Source organism: Heteronotia binoei, chromosome 12 (genome assembly GCF_032191835.1).
Source record: "Heteronotia binoei isolate CCM8104 ecotype False Entrance Well chromosome 12, APGP_CSIRO_Hbin_v1, whole genome shotgun sequence".
Taxonomy (NCBI): domain Eukaryota; kingdom Metazoa; phylum Chordata; class Lepidosauria; order Squamata; family Gekkonidae; genus Heteronotia; species Heteronotia binoei.
Genome location: NC_083234.1, coordinates 36,540,525 through 36,565,674, shown reverse-complemented (window position 1 = coordinate 36,565,674; position 25,150 = coordinate 36,540,525).

The following is a 25,150-nucleotide window of genomic DNA, read 5'->3' as shown; positions in this document are numbered from 1 at the left end:
AAGGGGAGCCTCCATTTTGCAGACTTTTCTAGTCATTGGTGTATCTTGAATTAAGCCTGTATCAAATTCCATAATTAGGGCTGTCACCCGATTAAAGAAATTTTAATCAATCTTACACATTTTAATCTATCCATTTAATGTGAGAGATATGTGGAGTATGCCCCAATGTAATTTTTTTCCTCTACTGCAGCTGTAGAAAGCTCTGAATTTGATTCAAACATTGAACAAGTTGTCTTAACCTCTTTTACTGTTCTTATTGCAGTATTTAATGCGTGAATTATTAAACTACCTTTCAGTATATCTTTTGGTATAGTTAAAATGGTCATTAGGACATAGAACCTGTTGTTAATTTATTTGAATCCCACCACTGGGCGCAGTGTATGAGACGAATAGCTGCTGGTCCCTGCGAAAGGCTTTAGAGCGCTTTAGGTAAAAGAGTAAGGCACGCTTGACGTCTAAGGCGTGCAATCTACGCTCCTCGTCCGAGGAGGGATTAGGGAAAAAGGCAGGTAGCCAAACCTCTAGATTGAGGTGGAATTGGGAGGCCACCTTAGGGAGGAAGTTGATGTCTGGGGCCAGGGAGACACCAGATTCTCTAAAGGCTAGGTAAGGGTAGTCACAACGCATCGCCGTGAGCTCCCCCACACGACATGCAGAGGTGATGGCCACCAAAAAGGCAGTCTTCCAGGACAGGAGCTGCAGGGAGCATGTGGCCATAGGCTCGAAGGGACGCCTGGTTAGCATGTCTAGGACCAGTGTCAAGTCCCACAACTGAGTGGGAGGCTTAGATGGTGGATGCAGTCTAAATAGCCCCCTCATAAACTTTTTGGACTGGGGGTGGGCGAAAACTGAGTATCCGCCCACAGGTTCGTGAAAGGCAGATATGGCTGCCAGGTAGACCTTAATGGAAGAGAAGACTAGGCCTGTGTCGACTAGGGACAGCAAAAAGTCAAAGATTGCCGGCAGGCCTGCCTCCCTTGGTGCGCCTGGCCGGTCAGCCATAAAGTTCGAGAACTTCCTCCACTTCCTATCGTAGGACGCCCTGGTGGAGGGTTTTCTGCTATTTAGTAGGACCTCCTGGACCCTGCCCGAGAACTCTAAGGGTCTATGAGCCACGCTGTCAGTTTCAGGTGTGGCACGTTGTGGTGTAGCACTAGCCCCCCCTGAGATGACAGGAGGTCTAGTTCCGCTGGAAAGTGGTAAAAGTTCCCCCCCGACAGGTGTAGTAGGGAGGAGAACCAGTTCTGGCGAGGCCACCAGGGGGTCACCAGGATGCAACGTGGCCTCTCCGTTGCTATCTTGTTGATTACTCTCGTCAACAGGGGGAGGGGCGGGAACAGGTAAAGGAAACGGCCCTCCCAGGGGATGAGGAGCCCGTCCCCCAGGGATGCTGGGTCGGCCCCCCCTCTGGAGCAGAACATGGGACACTTTTTGTTGTCTGCTGTGGCAAAGGCTTCCAGCTGTGGGTATCCCCAAAGCTGGAAAACTGGTTGCAGGAAGCACCACTGAAGCTCCCACTCGTGTGGTGAGGCCCCCCCTCTGCTCAGGGAGTCCGCCTGTATGTTGAGGACCCCTGGAAGATGTGCGACCTTCACAAAGACGTCGTGCTGGATGCATTCCGTCCACAAGTCCATTGCCAGTGCACAGAGGCGACGGGACACCGTCCCACCCTGTCTGTTGATGTAAGCTAGGGCGGTGGTGTTGTCTGTGAGCAGTGCCACCGTCTTTCCCGCCAGCCTCGGGTGGAATGAACGAAGGGCAAAGTGCACCATCAGCAGTTCCAGGTAATTTATGTGGTGCAAGGCCAGCTTGGGAGGCCACTGGCCCCCCACGCACAGTCCGTCCATGTGGGCGCCCCAACCCCACTGGGAAGCGTCCGTGGTGATGGTCACTGTGGGGGCTGGGAGGTGGAAGGGCGCTCCTTGGCAGATATTGTCCTTCGACTCCCACCACTGGAGGGATTGGAGCGTCGTAGGAGGAATAGTGAACCTCTTTCGAGGTGAGTCTTTGGTTGGGCGGAACTGACGGAGAAACCATAGCTGCAGGTCTCTCATCCTCAGTTTCACGAAGAGAAGCACGCTTGTCGTCGCCACCATCAGCCCCAGCATCTGCTGAAGCTGTTTTACTGTGCCTCACCCTTGTCTCTGGAGCAACTGTACTGTGTTGATGATGTCCTCTGCCCTCTGGGCGGGCAGGAACGCTCGATGCAGGTTTGTGTCCAGTACTGCCCCTATGAACTGCACTGTCTTTGATGGAGTGAGTTTTGATTTCTCTAGGTTGACCTGCAAACCCAGGGCATCGAGAAGGCGTAGTGTGGTTGTGATGTGAGCAGACAGGCTTTCCCTTGGCCTGGCTACCAGGAGCCAGTCGTCTATATATGGGAAGACTATCACCCCCCTGCAGCCGGAGGTGGGCAGCCACTATGCTCATCATTTTTGTAAACACCCTGGGTGCTGTGGAGAGTCCGAATGGTAGGGCCGTGAACTGGAAGTGCTGTGGGCCCACCGCAAATCTTAAAAACCTTCTGAACTCTGGGTGGATGCTGATATGGAAATAGGCATCCTTGAGATCTAGGGTGGCCATCCAATCCCCTTGGTTGATGAGGGGCAGGATTGATTGCAGTGTGGACATCCTGAACTTCTGGTACAGGATGAATTTGTTCAGATTCCAAAGGTCCATAATGGGTCTCAGCCCTCCATCCCTCTTGGGAACCAGGAAGTAGCGGGAGTAGAACCCACTCGCCCTGTCCCCTGCTGGTACCTTCTCTATGGCTTGTTTCTGTAGGAGGGGGGCCACCTCCGCCAGCAGAGGTGGGGAGGGAGGAGTGGTAATCACTACGGACTGGTTTGGAATCTGAGCAAAGTCTATTTTGTAGCCCTCTTTGATGATGGAAAGGGCCCACCTGTCTGAGGAGACCCGCTCCCAGGCAGGCAGGAAAGGGCGGAGGCGGATAGTGAAGTGGGTGGGGGCGACGATGCGTGGGACAGAAAAGTCAAAGTCCCTGCTTGGAGGGGCGGGCACCCTTAGGTTTGCCTGAGGGCTGGGTGCTGTAGCGACCTCTGTTGTTACCCGAGTAGGCCTGCTTGTCGGGCTGTGAGGAACGAGGGCGCCACTGGTGGTCTGAGGGCGGCTTGTGGGGGGGTTTCCTAGTCCAGGATCTGCTCCACTGCCTGGCTCTGGGTTGTCTGGAGGGTGCCTGAACCCCCAGGCTCCTGGAGATCTTCAGGTTTTTGTCTAGCTCCTGCAGGGCATTGTCCGTGTTTGTACTAAAGAGGCCGTCCCCTTCAAAGGGTAAGTCCTCGATGAGCGCCCTGGTGTCCTGCTGTAGGGCGGTAGACCTCAGCCAGGAGTGTCTCCGGATAGAGATGGCGGACATGATGGCCGATGCAGACACGTCCACCATGTGCCTCGCTGCTGTTAGCTGCTGCTTGGCCACCGCAAGGCCTTCTTTTTGCAGTCTCTTGGCAGCCATCTTCTTGTCCTCGGGCAGGGAGGACAGGAAGGGGGACAGCTGTTCCCACATGGCGTACTGGTACCTCGCCATGCAGGCTGCATAGTTCGATACCTTCGCGCCCAGGGATCCCGCCGAGTAGATCTTCCTGCTCATGGTATCCAATTTCTTCCCTTCCTTGTCAGGAGGGGCAGAATGCACCCTGCGCGACCTCGAGGAAGACAAGACGATGGCTGAGTTTGGTTTTGGGTGCGTGAAGAGAAACTCAGCCCCCGTCTCCTGGACCTTGTACATGTGGTCCAGCTTCCTCGAGAACACTGGTGCCGAGGATGGCTTCTTCCATGGGTCCTTGAGTGCCTGAAGTATGACCCTGGTCACTGGCAGGGCTACGGCCGTGGAGGTGTCCCGTTGGACGATGTCAAAGACGCTATCGTCCACCACTGGCTTGGGCTGGGAGATGGGCAGAGAAATGGTGGTTGCCATCCTTTTAACCATCTCCGCATAGGACCACAGGTCTTCAGAGGGCGAGACTGGGAGGTCCTCTGCTGTGTTGGGATCCGGCGAGGGTTCCCAGGCTCTCTCCTCGTCGCTCTCCGACCCCGATGGCGAAGACTCTCTGTGCTCCGAGCGCTCCGACAGGGGTGGTGTTGGCTCCCTCTGCGGCGACTGGATTGGCGTCGGTGGTCGGTGCGGGGGCTCTATCGGTGCGACGCGTCGCTCCGGTGGGATCGAGACCGATGCCGATGGTCGTCTGGATCAGTGCGATGTCCTGGAGAACGAGAACATTTCGGACCGATGCTCCCACTCCGGGTGCTCCGTTGGCTGGTACCAATGGTACTGTGGGCAGCAGGGGTAGGTGGACTGCCATCTATGTTGCTCCCAAGGGGGTATCGGTGGGAAGCGGCGAGACTCGACCGACGGCTCCCTTCCTCTCACGCGCTTGGGCGCTGCAGGCATCGCCGCGTCGGCCGGTGCCAATGCCTCAACGTCCGATGCCGAGTCGACGCTCCGCCGACGAGATGCCACCAATGGGGATCGACGGGTTAGGTTGATCTCCACTTCCAATGCTGGAGGCTGCGGCCGATGAGCGCTGGGCTCGAGGATTGGCGGGCTGCGATGCCGATGAGTGCTAGCCCTTGGAGTCAGAGGGCTGCGTGGCCGATGGACGCTAGCCCTTGGAGTTGGAGGGCTGCGCGGGCGACGCACGCTGGCCCCTGGAGTCAGAGGGCTGCGGAGCGGAGAGGGAGGAACCCTTCTCGGCGGCTCGGTGGCGATCGGTGCCGACACGTCGGGAGAAGGTGAAGTGGAGCGTGGTCGCTTTCGCTTCTCCTTGCTCTTCGCCTTCTTGGAGGATTCCCGCCCCGCTTCCTCCCGTCGCTTCTTCGCGGGCCTCTCGACCGACGCCTCGAGGGCTTGTTTCGCGGGCTGCTGCTCCCTCAGAGCTTCCGCCTCGACCAAGGTCGCATCGGCCGATGGGACCGTCGGGGGTTGGGCGGCCGCCATTTTCGGTACCGATGCCGAAGGGCCCGCCCTTGGTTTCGGAGGACGAAGTGCCGAGGCAGTTAGTGCGGCCGAGAGCCTTGCCACCCTGTTCTTCCTGGTTTGCTTGGAGAAGCGGAGGCAGTGTGGGCAGGCCTCCACACGGTGCGCTTCACCCAAGCAGAGAAGACACAGGGAATGGCCGTCGGGAGGGGTGATCTTCTTCCCGCAGGCCTGGCACCTCTTAAAAAAACCCCAGCGACTGTCCATAGACAATCGTCGCTGGGAAGGTCCTCTCAGAGTCCTCTGAGAGGGGAAAAACTAGGGAGCAACAGGGGGGGGAGGCCCTGGAGGACGACCCGCCACAACACGCACCCGGAAAAAACAAAGTCTTTTTTTTAAACTAACTAACTAACTAAGAACTAACTACTACTCTAAGGAAAACAACAAACAGGCTAATATATACAGAGGCTAGGGGGAAAAAGGGTAAAACCCGAAGCTCACCGACCGGGAACACGAGGAAAGGCAGCTTCTTCGCGCAGCGGTCAGAAAGGAACTGGCGGGATTGCCGCGATGGCGCCGTTGGGCATGCGCAATGGGACGCCTGCGCATGCCCAGTGGCGCCGACCGCGGAAAATTCCCGGGCTTTCTTACAGATACCGATCGGGGACCGGAGCAGGCGCAGTATCCCACAAGTGTGATGCACAGAGACCACGAAGAAGATTAACATGGCTGTGAAAGCAGCCCAGACCCTCCATTGGTTGCACAATCTTTGCAGAGGTGGTTTGCAGCCCAGACCCTTCCTTGGTTGCATAATCTTTTCAGAGGTCTCTGTGTTACTTTGTGTTACTCTGTGTTACTTTGAAGAAGTTGGAAGTTCAGAAACTCGTGAATAGAGATGCCAATCCCCAGGTGGGAGCAGATCCTCCCCCGTTTCAGAGTCATCAGAAACGGGGATGAGGGGGAGGGAAATGTCTGCTTGGCACTTCATTATTCCCTATGGAGATCGATTCCCATAGGGAATAATGGAGAATTGATCTGGGGGTATCTGGGGCTCTGGAGGGGCTGTTTTTTGAAGTAGAGGCACCAAATTTTCAGCATAGCATCTAATGACTCTCCTCAAAATGCACGCCTAGTTTCAAATAGATTTGACCAGGGGGTCCAATTCTATGAGCCCCAAAAGAAGGTGTCCCTATCCTTATTTTTAATATAGGGAAGGCATTTAAAATGTATGCGGTTCCTTTAAATGTGATGGTCAGAACTCCCTTTAGAATTCAGTTGTGTATGTCACAACTTTGCTTTTGGCTCCACCCCCAATGTCTCCTAGCCCCACCCCCAAAGTCTCCTGGCTCCACCCCCAAAGTCCCCAGATATTTCTTGAATTGGACTTGGCAACTGTAATGGAATGTGACTAACCCCCCCCCCTCCCATGACAGCTCAAAATGACTTCTGAAATCTTGTTCCTGTTGGACTATGAACCTCCAGAAACAAACTGTGTGTGTGTGGCATTTGGGGCTAATATGGAAGGGGAGAACTGTGCTCTGTAGGTGGAAATCTTTGCATCTATGAAAATCCTAGTCTTAATTCAAAACTCCAAAATATTTTTGGCAGTCTCATTATATGAAGACAGTTCACTGGTTAAAAAAAAGGAATAAGGATACATGAGTGTTCCACTTTTCACTTCCCTTTATGTTCTTTGCTAATTTTTCCCCCAGCTGCATAAATTCTCCACTTTTCAGATTGGTTTTGTAGATTAGGGTCCAAAACAGACATGATGGATATCATGGATCTCCATCAATCTGTAAGTGAAAAATTTATCTATATGCATCTCTGATTCAGATCAAAACACTCTGGGAAGGGAAGGGGGAATGAAACCTTTCAGTGCCCAGTCAGTTTCACTAATCCCACTGGCCTTTCCATGCACTGCTGATTTAAAAGGGGAGGGTGGGAAGGGTCCTTTAAAAGTCAACTTTGTCCTTTTAAAACCCTAACAACAGTATAGGAAGGCCAGTTTAATTTTCAAAACCAAGCAGGAGTTGACGGATTAAAACCCTTCTTCCTATGCAGCTCCAGCTGCATGTGGAACCAGAGGAAGGAGCAAACAGTGTCTCCCTACAGTCATTTCCACCTGCAAAAATGGCACAGGAGGGAAGCCTGAGGCCCCACCATCACCCTCACAGCATTTGGAGTCATGTGGAGTGATGGAGAGGTTTTTAAAAGTTAGTTCTTACATGAATATGTGACTGAGAGTTGGTTTGGGCATCCATGACCTGACTTGTGTCACATGTGCCTTGGATTTTGGCTCCAAGACCTACATGTTCAGAGGAAGTATCCCCCTGAATACCAGTTGCTGAGGTTAAACCATGAAGGAGAGCTTTTGTTTCATGCTCTGATTGTAAGTCTTACCAGAAGCATCTGGCCTCTGTTTGGAATGGGATGCTCATATGGCATGCATGAAGATGCCTTATACCTGTGGTCCCCAACCTTTTTTGCCCCAGGGACCAGACCCAGGGCTGACCCACTGACCACAGCCCCAGGGCTGGCAGGGTGGGGCACCCAATTTGGCCTCCCCCTGCCCCCCGGGGCCTCCCCTGTTTCCTCCTCCCTCCTTTTTCAGCCTCCCATTTTCCTCCTCCCTCCTTCACCAGCCCTCCATGCGGCCTCGCTGCCCCCCCCCAGCATGGTCTCGCCATCTCCTCCCCTCGTTTTGACCATTTTACAGCTGGGGAAGGGGCTGTGAAGTGCCTCCCAGGCCGACCCCCCCTGATTGGCGGGAAAAACTACTGCAGCAGCAACAAGTGTGACATTGCCCTTGCCTCCTTCCCTTCCCCAACCTTAAAATGGTGAAAACAGGGGAAGGAGGAGGTGCCACGGGGGGGTGGCGAGGCTGCGCAGCCCGTTGCAAACAAGCTGCAGCCCGGTACTGGTCCCTGAGCTGGGGGTTGGGGACCCCTGCCTTATACTGAACTAGTCCATTTGTCCGCCAAGGTCAGTATTGTATATTCAGAAAGGCAGTGATTCTCTAGGGCCTCAGGTAGAGATCCTTTTTATTACCTACTGATGCTTTAAACTAGAAATGCCAGGGTTGAACCTGGGAACTTCTGCATGTAATGCAAATGTTGTACCCTGCCGGATTATTGATCTATGTGAGCCCTCAGTGTTGTCCAGCAGATTTTCACCACTTGATGGGCCTGCAATGTCTATTACATAATTGATCAGTTGTTTTTTCTCCCCTTTCCTTTCCAATAATAATTCTTTTGCTAGAATCAGAGCTTTATGTGGCAGAGGAGAATACTTTGAATAAACAACTGGCACAACACACAGGGATTTGAACTCTACTTCTGATGGCCAACTTTCTAATCCATTTCTGAATTACAGTGTGACTTTGATGTGCCAGTTTGAAAAATAATGTTATCTTGCTAATCCTTATTGCATGATGGGATTACATGACAAATGTTACATATTTTAATATTACAGTAACCACAGGAGAAATACTCTATATAGAATATTTGAAAGTCCTCATCAAATTTATATGTTCATTATTTATAGCTAAAGCCCCAAATCCATATTTTATGCAGTTTTCCATTACTCTTATAACACAGTATTTATTAATTTAAAAGCAAAAGGTCTTATTATCATCAACTTGGATCCATTCCAGACAAATGATTTGCAATAAGCTTTTGTCAATCTTGATAACAGATTTGCCATTTAGAATCATCCTGTTCCGACGTATGGTTCCTCAGAAATCTATCTAGGAAACAACAGACCAAGTTCCTGGCAGCTGCTTCTGAGCTTTTTGTGCAATCCATGCTGTTGTGTTGTTTGTTTTGACTGCTGGTTTGTTATGTCTGTTAGTTGACCTTGAAGCATATTTCATTGCCCTCCAGGATATGGATGCCTACATTTCAATTGGACGTTCTTTTGGAACCAGCCAATTGGGACTTGAGGCATTTCTCTCAGGAAATGCAAATGAAGGATCCTGGAGAGACCAATAGGGTGGATTTCTGCCCACATAAGGGGACATGTTTAACTCAGCCAAAATGGATATAAGGAGTGATGTTGCTTGTTTGTGTTCAGTTCTGCTCTGGTTCAATAAACGCCCTTGCTTACCTCAAACTGTCTGACTATATAGTACATGTATAACTCTAAATTTGGGAGGGCTGCTCTTGAGGTCAACCATTTTGGTACCTGGACAAGGTCTGGAATCAGGCCTTGAATCAGTCAAGGTCTGAAGATGAAACCAAGTTATATGGAGTGCAGCAGGGTTGGCCAAGTTGTGTTTGAAAGTCATCATGAACATTGGCTTTACTTAGGGGGACAGGTCTTTAAAAATGGATTCTTAAAGTAAAGGAATAAAACACATGCATGTCTCTACTACCCTCATGGATTTCCCATTACTTTGGCCAGAAGAGTAGTGATTCATGATTACCCTCATTTCCTTCCTCCCGTCAGGAATGTGCTATATCTTAAACATATCAGAAGGCCCACTGAAATTGATAAGACTTACATCCTTGAAAATATGCTTAGAATGCCACCTTTACAGTGCTATCCTAAAAACACTTTTCTTGCAGTAACCTCCATTGAATAGACCTGAGTACAATTCTGAGTAGACTTGCTTAAGATAGCATGGCATGTCTCCGTTCAGCCAGGTAGGAGCTATGTATTCATGGTTACAGTTTCTTTTAGTGAAAAAAAATCTAAGTTACTAGCTGTAAATTACACTGAATCAAATAAAACAGAAGTTTGTGATCCATTTCAGGGTTTAGGATGGAACACTGAAGGTCCATTAATCCGCCGCCCCTGGAGATTCTTAAACCAAGGTATTGAACAAGGAAAAGAAAACAAAAGGAAGATAAAATAAGTGAAACAATCAGCAAGGTTAATACCTGCTTGAAAAATAACAGAGGGAGGGGCAGATGGTCATTAGCAGGACCATGAAATGAGAAATTGCCTGACTAGCTCCCACACTGGCAATTCAAGATAAGCCTGTTTTACACACAGTATGGCAGTAAGAGAAGACTTTTGGTATCCCCAGAGAGAGGCAGATGCTTCTAGGATGGAGCTGCTATCTTTTCTTTCCCAATAGAGGCCCTGGGTTTTTTTTACAACTACATGACAGACAGAGATACCAAAAGAGCAGCGTTTCCCATCTGCACATCCCTGTGATAGCAGTATGGGTCTTGATAACTACATATACCTTTCCATAAAATATTTTGTCTCTGGCCAAAGGTTAACCACTTCCCAGAACTCTTGGTAGTAAGAGTCTTCTGGTTGCTAATGTAGAACATTTCCATCTCTAGGGATGTATGTACAAATATTAAATTACAAAACCATACACATGGTTTGGATCAGGGTCATATGTGGAGCCCAGGTGGAATCTTTGTCCAGGGACCCATGGTGGTTCTGAACACCTGCATATCCAGAAACTGAAAACCTCTCCTTTATCATTGCAAAGGAGACAACGTTAACCCTAACCCTATTAAACACTATGAAATCTGTTTGGTACACAACTGGAGAGTCAATAGTTCAGTGATAAAGCAGATGACTGGAATGCACAGGACCTCAGTTGAAATTCTCTACAAAAGCACTGAACAAATCTCAAGTGGCATGACTGGTAAAACAGTCTTTCCCTTAGAGTGTAGAAAGTTGATGTTGCTCAGAGCAACTTTATTGGGACAGCTGAAATGGAGGTGGTTTAGAGTGGAGTTTAAATATATGTCATGTTATTTTTAAAGTAAAATAGATCCTGGTTCAGATACTCTGTACTAAACGGCTGCTTTTCTACATCCCCATTTCAATGTGGGTCAAAGACATTCCACTTTGCAAACTGACACAAGAGTGTCAGAATGCTTCATAGCAATGAGTGCATTGTATTTTCTACTGACCTGGTTTAAACTGAACGCAAGCATCATTCTCAGGGGAGCTGTATGTGAATGAATTACCTTGAACTTACATGGCAGTAAGCATAGATCCCTTTAACCAATATTGCAGTCGGGAAAAGATCAAATGCTACTTGAACTCAAACTTCTTGCAAGAAAATGCCTAGTTGCTTACACTTAAAAAAAGAATTCTAGTTCCTTGGAATGTGTTTGTATTTACTATGAAAATATTATCTGCAACCTTGAGGGAGGGGATGGAGCAGTGGAAGGTCCATAAACATAATAGCTACAATCTACTAGGAGACCCCTTATATGGAGGAAAGGACAGGAAAGACATATGTTAATTAATGAATCCAGCACCAAGTTCAGCATGCTTAAGCAAATTAAAACTGGGCATGTCTAATTTAGGCATGTCTAATTCCTTTCTGGATGCTGTTCTATCATCTGGTTATCTGGATATCATTTCATTTGCATTATTATGTGCTCCCTACTTTTCCAAGTGGCACTGCCTGGGTTGGTTCTCTTGGGATGAAAGAGCTTTGAAGCCTTCAGGTGCAGTTTTTTCTGTTGATATACATGTATGCAAAAAGACATTCAACGATCCCAAATTTTGTCCCTGAATGGTGAGCTGTGCTTTCCCTTGTTAAAATATACCATCACAAATGCATCTCAAAAATGAGTATATTGAACACAAATAAAATCAAGCACAGTAAATTTCTGATTTAAGATTATTACTCAATTAATGGTATTCCAAATAAGGGCATATTCCCGTAGGGTTGTTAACCCATCCCTGGCAATAATCAGGAAACAGTAGGGTCCAACAACATAACATTACTCCTAGTGTGAATTTGGAAGGGAAGTAATTGCACTGGGGTGACTGTCTAGGATTCCACTGAAATTCTATAGTGATTTCCACACACACACACCCTTGGTCCTCCATTGCCCTACTAAGTAGCCACCAGGTGCTGGGGCTGCAAAGCTGGAGGTATTCTGCCAGTGTTGGAGTTCTGCCAGGAGAAAACCTTAAGGTTCCATGATAACCAGCCTCCAAAGAAGTAATAAGACAGTATTTTTAACAAATCTCTATAACATTCAAAACACTCTCAAACAAAAAATTTCACAAACATACCCTGATGTACAGAACACCCATAGTGGATACAAAGAAAGTACTCAAATGCAGAATAATACAGAACACAGTCTATGAATTGCAGCTACTGGTCCTTCCACATTCAAGGGAATCCTCGGTCCAATAGCTCCTGAGGAAACCATGTAGTGTTTCAATTCCAAATTCGATCTTGTACACAGCATAACACAGTGATGACGTAGTACTTTAAATTCCCATGTTTCACTGGAAGCTTTAACCAACTTTCAAACAAACTATCAAAACATGGCAAGATTACATCTTTTTGCACACAATCAAGTTTCAGTCTCAAAAGTCTTGTTGGTTCTGGCAGCCTTAGATATTTGTTAAGAATGGGAAGGGGGCATGACTCAGTGTTAACAACATCTGCTTTGCTTGCAATAGGACCCAGGTTTTCATCCCTGACATCTCCAGTTAAAAGGAACAGGTAGTAGCTGATGTGAAAGGGTCTGCCTGAGACCCTGGAGAGCTGCTACCACTCAGAGTGCATAATAATGGCCTAGACAGGCCAAGTGTCTGGCTCAGAAAAAGGAAAGTTCATATGTTCAGTTATTAAACACAGGTATGAGAAAAGCGTCCCCCCTGTCTTTTTTCTGAAGCTAGTTTTCATGGCTAAAAGGTTGTCAAAATAAATTAGAACATGAAGGCTGAAAAGCTCAAGCGACAGAATTAAGACTCAGCAAGCTGGATAAATTAGAGGGATCATGTTGTGAAATTTCTAACTTCTCATAATTACACAATGAAGATGAGTTCCACACAAGATTTAATGGCTTCCCTCTCTTCTGTTAGAAGGTTTGATTTTGTTATAGTTCAGAAATTCAGCTTGCAGGCTCCTACCTATGAAGTTTCTCAGAACATGCCTTTGATGGAGCAGACTTTGGTGCATTATTATTAATTTTAAAATATTAAACTTAGTATCTCCCACCATTGTGGGGGGAAACCTGGCCTACACACAGAACAGAATGAGGTAGAGATGAAGTGGTAGTGACCAAAAGTGAGAAACTGTGCTACTTCGGGCAGCAATTAGAATGTAGAACTTGAGAGAACAATGAAGAATTGTAGGTGGCCCCTCATTTTCCCCTGCATCCCCTCCCCCACTATTTCCTCTTTCCTTTCCCCTGGCAGCCCCCATATCCTCTTCCCTTTCCCTGTTTCCTTCTCTCTTACTCACTGACCAGCCAACCTATGTTCAACTATATGTATTATTTATTTACTTCATTCATATCCCACCTTTTAAGCCAAATTGCCCTCAATGAGAGGTTGGGGAATTTAAGTGATGGGCAACAATGGCTCAGCGGGATACAGAATATATGTATACAGGAGTTGACCTCCAGAATTTCCTTTAAAATAACAAGGAGGATCTTTGGATAAAATATAAAATTGTTTTATTAGAAAAATTAGTCAAGCATACAAGTAAAGAAATTCATTCAACATTCATTCAGGTCTAGGAAAAATAGATATGAAATAGATAGGGGTATATATAAGGGATAACACAGACAAGGTGATACTTTACCTATCGTAGTCTTCCAGGGAAGCGCCAATGGCAATGGAAAAAGGGAAAGGCTACCATATCCCTCACTGTTCTGGGTGAGCCTAGGCTGTGGGCAGTGAAGGACAGGCTAGCCACATTATTCACTATGCTTGGCAGGGTGACTCCAGGTGCCTTCTTCCACATACATCAAGCATGGCTGGCAGATTGAGCCCACCTCTCTTTTTTTTTCCTGCCAAGGTAGCCCCAGTAGGATTTGCTCTGGGTTGGGATGGTCTAGCAGGGGAGTGTCCACCCCCAGGGCACAGACCACAGCTTATCTCAAGACTACAGAGATCTGTTCCCCAGAAGAAAATGGGTAGTTTGGAGGGTGAATTCTGTGACATTATACCCTACTGAGGTCCCTATCCTCCCCAGGCTGCATCCCCAAATCTCCAGGAGCTTCCGAACCTGAATCTGGTAATCTTACCCTCACATTCCCTACCAGTGACTGGGGGGACCTGGAAATCCCAGCCCACTAAGAGTTTTCCCAGATGCCTCTACAAACAAATGAAATGAATCAATATAATTTTAACAAGCACGACAAGTAAAATCAGCACATCCTGAGTGGGTCCTCATCTGCCAGCTATAAGCCCCAGGATAAGAGTCTCAAGCTAAGAGCCAATGGCAAGAGTCTTTTGCCTCTTCCCCTTCAGTTTGAGCCCATGAACCTCTTCCTCAAGCTACACTTAGGCTGTAGGTCAGGAGGGTGAGGTCAGATGACCAGTGACACTGGGGTCAGGTGGGTAGTGATGCAGGGACATGTGGTATGTGACCTCAAAAAAGGGGAGGCTCCATGGTGATATTTGGGGAGTAACTGGAGATGAAGAGATTAACTACACTAGACAAAGTTATCTATGGTGACAATATAGTGCCAAATTGTTATCTAAAGTGACACCCAACCTACATAATAGTGTTGGTCTCCGGGATGAGCTTAGTCTTTGTCTTTCACCCATATTGGCTGGCACAGTCTATTGTGAAATTCATGGCTTGTAATGTCTGGCAGGATGCACACAGAGATAAGATTGATGGCTTTATGGAAATGTCTGTATTGCACACCGGGTATATGGAGCTCCTGTTTCACTCTCATGGTGTCCAGAGGCACAGGAAGATGACCGCAGATACTGTTGGCTCATGTAATGGCTCCCATCAGGAAGTGCTGAAAACTGTGTAGCTGGACAGCTCATGGCGGCTGCACAATCTCTTACTCTGCAGAACCAGGTATTTGCACACAATAGCAGACTGAGAGTCCATCCCATTGGGTTGGGGCCTGTCCATGAAGATACTGCTTTGGTCACTAGGAACTACACCTCACACAGGCCTAGCAGTAAGCTGGTAACATGGCCTATTCCCACGAGTAGATGTGTGCAAGCTGGAACTCCAGGAGACCTGGCACCCTAACCAGAAATCACTATGTTCTCATAAACATAAGGGTGGGGGCTTTGGCTCACAACCTTTCTCCACAATATGGACCCAAAGTAGCTTACATTGTTCTCCTGTCCTCCATTTGATCCTTGCAACAACCTGGTAAAGTAGGTTAGGCTGGTAGTCTGTGACTGGCCCAAGGTCACCCAGTCTGCTTCCATGGCAGAGCAGAGATCTGAACCTGGGTCTCCCAGATCCTAGTGTGAAACTCTGACCACTGACACTCAGAAATGTCACCCCCATCAAATAGCCTGTAGTGATAGTGGTCACTCTAGTAGCACATAATTTTATTCCCTCATGCTGCTGAGTATGTATAGACAGCTGATGGAATCTCACAGTTGATGGTATCCATAGAAAAGATCTGAAATGGATTGGAAACAGGATCTTAGAACTCTCTCTCTCTTCAGTTGTTTGTCTGAAAATCAAATACCCCAAAGCAACATTTTAGCTCTTGCATTGCCAAATAATTTTGTACTGATCACAGACTTCTCTGGTGGCCAAAACATACATGATGGTGGCCAAGATTAACAGTGCCATCTGCAGCAGCCTTCTAAGTACATAGACATAGAAGGATTTGTCACTGCCTAGAATGGCACTGTTAATCACTTTACAAATCAAATCCATGGCACTATTTTCTTATCTGTTTCTATGTGATTTGTAGGTCATGGAAGTAGCTTTATGGATGACACACATGTAAAAAGGTGCATTAAACATATAAATGCCGTATAAATTATATATAAAATCCATACAACCTAGGGTTGCCATGTCCAACTCAAGAAATATCTGGGGGCTGTGGGGGAGGAGCCAAAAGACTTTGGGGTGGAGCGAGGAGCAAGGGTGTGACAAGCACAACTGAACTCTGAAAGAACTTGTAGCAATCACATTTTAAGGGACCATACACAATTCTATTTTCAATTCTATTTTGCCACTTTGTATTTTTAAAAGTTGATTATATGACAACCACTTTTCTTCACCCATCTCAGCTGTTATTTTATTACTTCTGCTGGCACTATCCATAACGGTTTTCTCTCATCTCCATATTTCTTCTATTTCATCCATGTATTTAGCAAATTATTTCTTATATAATGGTGAGAGAAAAAACCATCCATCTTTTTTTCCCATAATACATATAAGTGTGCCAGCCAAATTTATTTCCATGACCTTCCAACGCTAAGAGTTTTTTGTTTAACAGCATCATCCATTCTTTTATCCACACTAAATAAACTGCTTCGTGATATAATTTTAAATCTGGTAATTGGAATCCGCCTCTCTTTTGCATCTGTTAAAATTTTCATTTTAATCCTTGGTTTCTTCCCAGCCCGCACAAACTCTAAAATTTTTCTTTGCCATCTATTAAATTGTTTACTGTCTTTCACAATCGGGGTAGTTTGAAACAAATACATTATTCTTGGTAGAATATTCATTTTAATTGCAGCTATTCTGCCCAGCAATAACAAGTCTATTCCATTTTATCATATCGTCATCCATTTTACGCCATAGCTTCTCATAATTATTTTTGAACAAATCAATATTCTTCATTGTTATCTCCACACCCAAATAGTTTACCTTAGAGGTAACTTCACAACCCGTTGGCCTCTGCAATTCCTTTTATTTACTTGCATATTTTTACATAGAAGTTTTGATTTTTCTTTATTAATACAAAGTCCCGCCATTTCCCCATATTCTTGTATTTTAGCTAACAACAAAGGTGTGACTTGTATGGGACTTTCATTTATAAACATTATATCATCTGCAAATGCTCTATATTTGTAAGTAAATCCTTTTACTTTTAATCCTTCTATTTCTTTATCTTTTTGGATTTGCATCAGTAAGATTTCAAGAGTCATTATAAACAACAATGGGGAAAGCGGACAGCCTTGTCTTGTACCTTTGCTAATTATCAAGTCTTGTGTAAGATCTGCATTTATACATAGCCTTGCATGTTGTTCAGTATATATTGCTTTTATCATCCTTATAAAGTTTTCCCCCAACTCCATTTTCTCCATTACTGCAAACATAAAGTCCCAATTTAAATTATCAAATGCTTTCTCTGCATCCGCAAAGAATAATGCTACTTTCTTTTCTGGATGTCTTTCATAATATTCTACAATATTTACAACAGTTCTAATATTGTCTCTTATTTGCCTTTTGGGGAGAAACCCCGCTTGATCTTCCTTTATAAAATTTGTCAAATGTTTAAGCCGTTTCTTGTATATATTTTATAGTCATTATTTAATAGTGAGATTGGTCTATAATTTTTTACATTCATGACATCTCTATCTTCCTTTGGAATCCTTCCATGTATTTGGTATTTTCCCTTTTATTCTTATCATGTTCATCAATTTCTGAAGTTTCGGTATTAACTCCTCTTTGAAGGTTTTAAAAACTTTAGCTGTACATCCATCTGACCCAGGTGCTTTTCCATTTCTCATTGCATTAATTGCTGCTTCAATTTCTATTTTTTCAATTGGGTCATTCAAAACTTTTCCCATATTTTCTGTTAAGGATGCTATTTTAATATTTTGTAAATACTCTTCCATCTTTTCTTTCTTTATTTTAACACCCTTAAATAATTTGGCATAATACTTAAAGAATTCTCTTTTTATTCCTTCTTGATCTACCACCTCTCTTCCATCCACCACAATTTTATTAATAATTTTGCTTTCTCTCTTTTTCTTCAGTTGCCAGGCGAAATATTTTCCAGGTTTATTTGCTCCCTCAAAAGATTTCTGCTGCAATCTTTTCAGATTCCATTCCAGTTCTTTATTTAACAAATGTCTCATTTGTGTTTGTAATATTGTAATCTCCCTCATAATTTTCTTTTTCCCTGGCCTTTTTCTCAGTTCCTCTTCTTTTTTTCTTTTTTTCATTTTGAATGTCCAGCATCTGTTTTTTTTTTTTTTGCCCTCTTGTCTTTATTATTCAATGTAATCAATATCCCTCTCATTACTGCTTTATAAGCATCTCACACCATCTGAAAGTCTATATCTTCTTTAACGTTTATTTGGAAGAAAGCTTTAGTTCATTTTCTAGAGATGTCACTGTTTCTTTATTCTGTAGTAAATCTTCATTCAATCTCCATCTTCTTGACTTTTTAGACAATTTTGTAATCCACATTATTGGGTTATGATCAGCCCCTATTTTAGGTAAAATCTCTATTTTCTTTGTTATAAGACCTAAATCTTTAGTACCCCACAACATGTCAATTCTGTAAAAAGTTTTATGTCTTGCTGAAAAAAAAGGTATAGTCCCGCACTTCAGGATTAAATTTCCTCCATATATCCTCCAAGTTTTCTTGTTTGACCAATTCAAAAAAAGACTTAGGCAATTTTCCTTCCTTATTATTTTTCCCCCTCAGACCTATCCAGTGTGTTCTTAATTGTTCCATTAAAGTCCCCCATTATCAAAACTTGATCATATGTCACTTCATCAAATTGTTGTATAATGTCTTTTTAAAAAGCATCCTTTGCTCCATTTGGTGCATACAGTCCCAGTAACAATGGGGTTTTTTTGCATTTAATATTATTTCTACCACTACAAATCTTCCATCTTTATCTTTAAGCACTAATTTCGGGTCCAATTCTTGTTTAATATAAAAAATCACTCCCCTTTTGTTCTGTTCAGCCAATGAATGAAATTCTAGTCCCAATTGCTTATTCCATAAAAATTTGTAATCCTTTTGTTTGATATGTACTTGTAAACAAACTATATTACAATTTTGCTTTTTTAATCCAATGAAATGTTGCCTTTCTTTTTTGTGGTGAATTTAGTCCATTTGCATTCCAAGATAATAATTTGTAATCCATCATGGTGCAAATTCTTTATGTTCTTCATGAAATCCACGCAGTTCCTGTGTGCTTGTAATTGTAATCCTTTTTCTTTGTAGCTCAAAGCTCAAACCTTCAGGTATTATCCATCTATACCTCATTTCATTGTCCCATAATTTTTCTGTCAATTTCTTATATACTCTTCTGTCATTTATCACTTGTCTTGGCAACTCCTTCATAATTTTTACTCTGCTGCCTCCCACTATCAATGTCTTTTCAAAGTTTTTATTCATGATTTTCTCCACCATTTATTTTGTCATATATCTTATAACCACATCTCTTGGTAGATTTTTTTTTTGGCATATAGTGAGTTTACTCTATACATATAGTCATACATGTTTCTAGTCCCTTCAGGATCTTTCTCCAAAAATTCTGCAATTATTTTTATTATATATTCTTTCAAATCAGTTTCTTCATCCTCAGGTACTCCTCTCAGATGTATCTGGGTCTCCACCAATTTGCAGTCATGAATTACAACTTTTTCTTGTATTTTTGCAAGGTGGAATCATGTACTTTCACTCTCCCTTAATTTTTAAAGTTTTTATTTTTTTCCAAAACGGCGGTCAGGACTTTCTGCCTCACTTTAATTTTTTTTTCCTTTTTCCTCTAGATGCTTCTAAAATGGTTATCAACAGTAATGTCCAATAGTATTTACCTTATAATCGTCACCTCTGTCAGCTCCAACAATTTTTAATGTCCCGAACACTTTAAAAATTGTATTTAAATTTTAGCCTCCTAGCAATGGCCACTGATGTTTTTCTATGATATTATAGTCCTAGAGTAGGCTGGCTGCTTCATGATTTCCCTTTTCCATCTGATACTTCCTGCTTTGCTTGCCACCAAATCCCGTTTTGCTGGTAGAGAAATCTCACGATACTTGATGTATTTCCTGTGTTGGCTGTGGGAGCTGCAAATCTATGACGATGGGGCTTTTTCTCCAAAACCGCAAGTAGACAAAACAATAAATTCCTTTCCACTTTTTAGCACTGTCCTTTAAATTTACAAAGTCCAAATTTCGCCCCTTCTTCTTCCAAGCTGTCTAGATTTCAATTTCCCACCTTCTGATTTTATTTTGTTTAACTTTAACTAGTCCCAGAATGAAAGATAGCAATCTGTACCTTTTCTGTAGTTATCCAGATCAACACCGGTCTTGTATAGCTTTAGATGTTTAGCAGTATCAAAGAAGATTAGGATCCTGTCGAGCTTATATCAAATAAATGACTCTGGAAACTTCTGCAGATGATGAAAATGCAACTCGTCTCCAGAGACCCCACAAAGCCTCAAAGGAGCCCCCCCCCCCCCCGAAACTCCCTTTTAGCCAAGGTAAATCTGCTCAAAGTTTCCTGTGCATATCTTGGACTGATCTCTGACTGAGAAAAGTAGGCAGTAGGCATTTGATTGCCTTCCGCTACCCTGAACAGAAGTCTCTGAGAATCAGTCTCTATAGGGTATAATGGAGTGCCATCAGGCATTTGCCCTCCCCCCTCCACTTCCTGATAATTCTGAAGCAGGGGGGAGACCCTCCAAACCAGGAGATCCCCTACCCCCAACTGGGGATTGACAACCCTGTAATGTATACAATACAAGCAAATCTAGAAAAGCAGAATACTGAAGCAATTTTTAAAAACTATAAAGGTAAAGGTAGTCCCCTGTGCAAGCACCAGTCGTTTCCGACTCTGGGGTGATGTTGCATCATGACATTTTCATGGCAGACTTTTTTACGGGGTGGTTTGCCATTGTGACTATAAAATAAATTGAGAATATTTGGTTGTCCACTTATTAAGTGCTTTCTCCTTTCTGCTGTTCATGGGAGGGAAGGAGGCATGATGCAGCCTGATCTTGTCAGATCTTGGAAGCTAAGCAGAGTTTTCCAAGGTCTAGTTAGCAATTGGATGGGAGACTTCCAAGTCTGCAGAGGAAGACAATGGCCAACTACCTCTGCTTCTCACTTGCCCTGAACGCCCTTTCCTGAGGTCGCCATAAGACAGCACTTTACACACATACCCTTCCTGAGGTCGCCATAAGTCAGCACTTTACACACATTCACAGCTCTACCATTGCTTTCTCCCTTTTAAATGACAAAAAAATAATAATAATAACAAGAGCACTTTCAGATAGTAAAACTACGTGGAGTTTGAAAAAATATTGCCAACTCCAGGTTGGGAAATTCCTGGCAATTTCAAGGTGGAACCTGGGAAAGGGAAGGTTTTTTGAAGGGAAGTTTAGTGCCATAGGGCCCACATTCCAAAGCAGCCATTTTCTCCTGGGGAACTGTTTTCTGCTGTCTGGAGATCACCTGTAATTCTGGGAGATCTCCAGGTCCCTACCTGAGGTTGGCAACCCAAGTTCAGAAGGTTACCTACTCACTTCCCTCTCAATGAGGTGATCCAAATTACTTTTGGGTTTTTTATAATTATGATTTCTTTTTTTAACATCCTTGCACATTGCCTTGAGAAATTATTTAAAGTACAGGCAGGGCTTTTTTTGAGCAGGAATGCACAGGAATGCAGTTCCAGCTGGCTTGGTATCAGGGTGTGTGGCCTAATATGCAAATAGGTTCCTGCTGGGTTTTTTCTAGGGAGGGACTGTGGCTCAGAGGTAGAGCATCTGCTTGGTAAGCAGGAGGTCCCAAGTTCAATCCCTAGCATCTTCAACTAAAAAGGGACCAGGCAAGTAGGTGTGAAAAACCTCAGCTTGGACCCTGGAGAGCTGCTGCCAGTCTGAGTAGACAATACTGACTTTGATGAACCAAGGGTCTGATTCAGTACAAGGCAGCTTCATATGTACAAAAAAGCCCTGTGTGAAACAATGGTGATGCCAAGGGGTGTGGCCAAATATGCAAATGAGTTCCTGCTAAGCCTTTTCTACAAAAAAAAAGTCCTGAGAACAGCTATCCCACTTCTGTGAGCACTAGGCCTCAGATTTTTACAATATGTGCTGTGCTTGTTTGTGAACAAATAAAAGGTCATTTCAAAGTGTGTCTAGAATACTAATTCAATTTGGAAAATAATTAATATAAATAGGTATAAACGAGTCCATAGATTAAAAGCAAATTCTGTCTGAGAGGCTTATTAAGAGTAATTTGTTGTGTTTTCCTCTCTAATTAAATAGATTAATAGCAATAACATCTCCCACAGCAGAGGCAAAGTTTCTCTTTTGGTGTGTACTTCATTCAGATTCAAACACGATTGATGAAAGGCCATACTTTAGTTTGTGACTTGGGCTTCAGTTAAACCTGTGTTTGAAATGAACTATTTAAAAAATGGCATGGATTAGAGCACTTTTTATTTAATTCAGCATTGCTCGTTAGATGGCATCATGAAAGTACAATTTTTTTTAGAAATGTTCCTCTGCTATTCACGGGGATGAGAGAATATTTCCCTATTTCATTTCTTTTTATACTTATTCACAATAACAGATCCCTTGCCTTGTGCAAAACAAATACCCGATTCTTATTTTTTGTGCCATTTTCTGTTTCTTTGCACTGAATTATTTCTATTGAATGTATGCATTTTCCACCATGATCTGTGCATCAACAAATTAGCATTATAACTATGAGACACACAGGGCTTTTTTTCTGGAAAAAGATGTGCCAGAACTCTCAACAGGGATATGAAGGAGAAACACAGAATTCTTTGAAACTATTATTTTAATGCACTACGGACTTACCTCTACTTTAAAGCAGTTTCCAAACTTTAGACATGTAACCAACTTCCTCCGTTATTTTTTAGGACTTGCTTTTGGTGTCTAACACTGGATGACCCTGAAGCAACCATGTTTTAACATACTTCATTGGATCAAAGACTGTCATACTCCCCTGGTGCCACTCATGAACTTTTAGACATTTTTTGTGTATTTTGTTTCCCCTAAGAGGTTCTGAAACTCTGTTCCAGCACGTTGCCTTGGGAAAAAAACCCAGCACACATAAATGAACAGTGCAAATAAATAACTTACACAGTGCATGTCTTAAACATATGTGTAAACTTTACAAGTTAATCCATGTAACCACTAGGGTAAAGAGGAAGAAAGGAAAAAACAAACATTCAAATCAATGTAAGAAGAAACAAAATAGGGAGCACTGGCTCTGTTCCAAAATACAGCTGTTTAACCAAAATATTTTGCTGAGTGGCAGAAGATTTCCAGTGAATACACAGCTGGCAAAACAGACATTTGTGCAATTTTTATGTGTTACATTGTTCAAAAGGATGCTTAATGTGTGTCTGTAGTGTATATTCTTAAACAGGAATTCTTACAGGGAAAATCATCCTTTTCTGTAAAGCATCCTCTATATCCAGGGCTGAGTATGCTCTTCACTATGTATGTTTATAAGATCCACATGTTGAACCAAAAAGAGTCAGATTTTGTGAACTAAACAAATACTCTTATGGCTTCTTCCGCTTCCTATTTTTTTTTAAGGGGGGGGAATAAAAGGACAATACTGCTCCTTCATCTCCAGACTGCTGAAAATACCACTGAAACCAGAGACTTCCCTCATCCCATTCTTTTGTTGTTCCATAATTTCTCTGTGTTGTATTCCATTCTTTGAGTTTTGAATGTTAGTTCCAGAACTGAGTCATAAAGCAATATCTTCAGCTTATTTTTAAACCCTTTTTTTCACCTCTATATTAAGCGGTGTTGATGTGCACATTGATCAAACCCTGCAAAAAGGAAATATTGATTTGTTCAAAAACATGAGTTCATAGGGATTCTTTCTTTTTTTGTAGTGTTTTACTGATGCAAGTGCTGATCATGTGCATTGTTAATAGTTCTCAGGAAAATGATCTTAATATACACATCATATCATGTCAATGTATCTTATTTTTCTAATCACATTAATGAGCCATACTTTAGTATATAAATTATAATGCAAACTATGCCTCCTCTGTGATCTCTTATGACAATTCCATTCCCAGATAATCAAACCGGGATACATCTTCAAGACAGCAGATTATAAATAAATCACAAGGCTTTGAGTGATTTGTAGTTGGATCATTTTTCCTGATAAGGTCCTGCCAATGAAAGAGGAAAGTAGGAACAACTGTTTTAAGTGAGTTTCTTGTCCCGATTGGAGACTTTTTGCTGAAAATCAGCCCATCCATAAAGAATAATATGGGAACTAGTTGGTGGATTTTAAAGGGCTGTACAGGAATTTTTAAAAAAATTCCTTCAAACAGGAAGGAGGGAGGTCTTTTTCTCAAGCCTCATGTGGAAGAGAGGGAAATCAAACCCAGTTCTCCAGATCAGAGTCTGCTGCTTTTAACCACTATACCACCCTAGCTCTCTAGAGGGCAACATTCATGGTATACCATAGATTCAAGATTAAACCCATCTCTAGATTCCCCCTTTCCACAGGCAGTGCTCCAAATCTTGAGGAATCAGGCCCATAGCCAGGATTCTAAAAGTGGGGGAGGGATGTAAAAATGTCAGGGGGTATTTAACAGCTCCCCTCCACTGGTCACCACCACTGTGGCTCAGGGCACCTGACTCAGGAAGTCTGACCTTCCCTTCCACCCCCCACGGCCACCACCGCTTGTGGGGCCACAGGGGTGAAACTGAAAGCTGGGAGCCACCCCCTCCCTCCCCATGATTTAAATTGCACAGGAGGGGTACCCAGGGCAGGGAGGAGCAGCATTTAAAGGGCATGGAGAAGCAGTGGCTGCTCCTAGGTACCCTTTCCATGCCATTTAAATCATGAGGGGAGGGGGGGCGTGGCCCCCAGTCTCTCAGCTTTCACCCCTGTGGTGATGGCAGAGGGAGGAGGAAGATCGGGGCATCTGAGTTGGGACACGCTACAGGAAGTCAGGGGGAGGGCCCCCAAAGCCCCCTCCCCTGTAGCTACAAGTTTCCTATTACCTCAAGCAATCTAAATGATGTGGTATCCCAATCAGTCCAGCATACAGTGACAAACTGGAGTAGAGGATATTTATTTTGTGACATCAGGGGCAGGAGAAATAGAAATGGGTGAAAGCAACAGCAACTGAGGGAGCTTAATAATAATAATAATTTTTATTTATATCCCACCCTCCCCGCCAAGGCAGGCTCAGGGCGGCTCACAGACATGGAAAGTGCCATGATTACAGCAATACATTATACAATAAAACACATTAAAATACATTAAATTAATTAATTAATTAATTAAAACCATTACAATTAAGGTGCTATAATGCGAAACATATCAGATGTATATCGGATGGCTGGATGTTATTTCAGGATTCAGTCTTGAAGGCCATTTGAAAGAGGATGGTTTTGCAGGCCCTGCAAAACTGATTATAGTCCTGCAGGGCTCGAACCTCCGCTGGTACTTGGTTCCACCAGTGAGGAGCCATTACTGAGAAGGCCTGCTCTCGGGTTGTTTTCAATTTGGCCTCCCTAGGTCCAGGGATTTTTAAAAGATTTTGGGAGCTAGATCTCAGTGCTCTC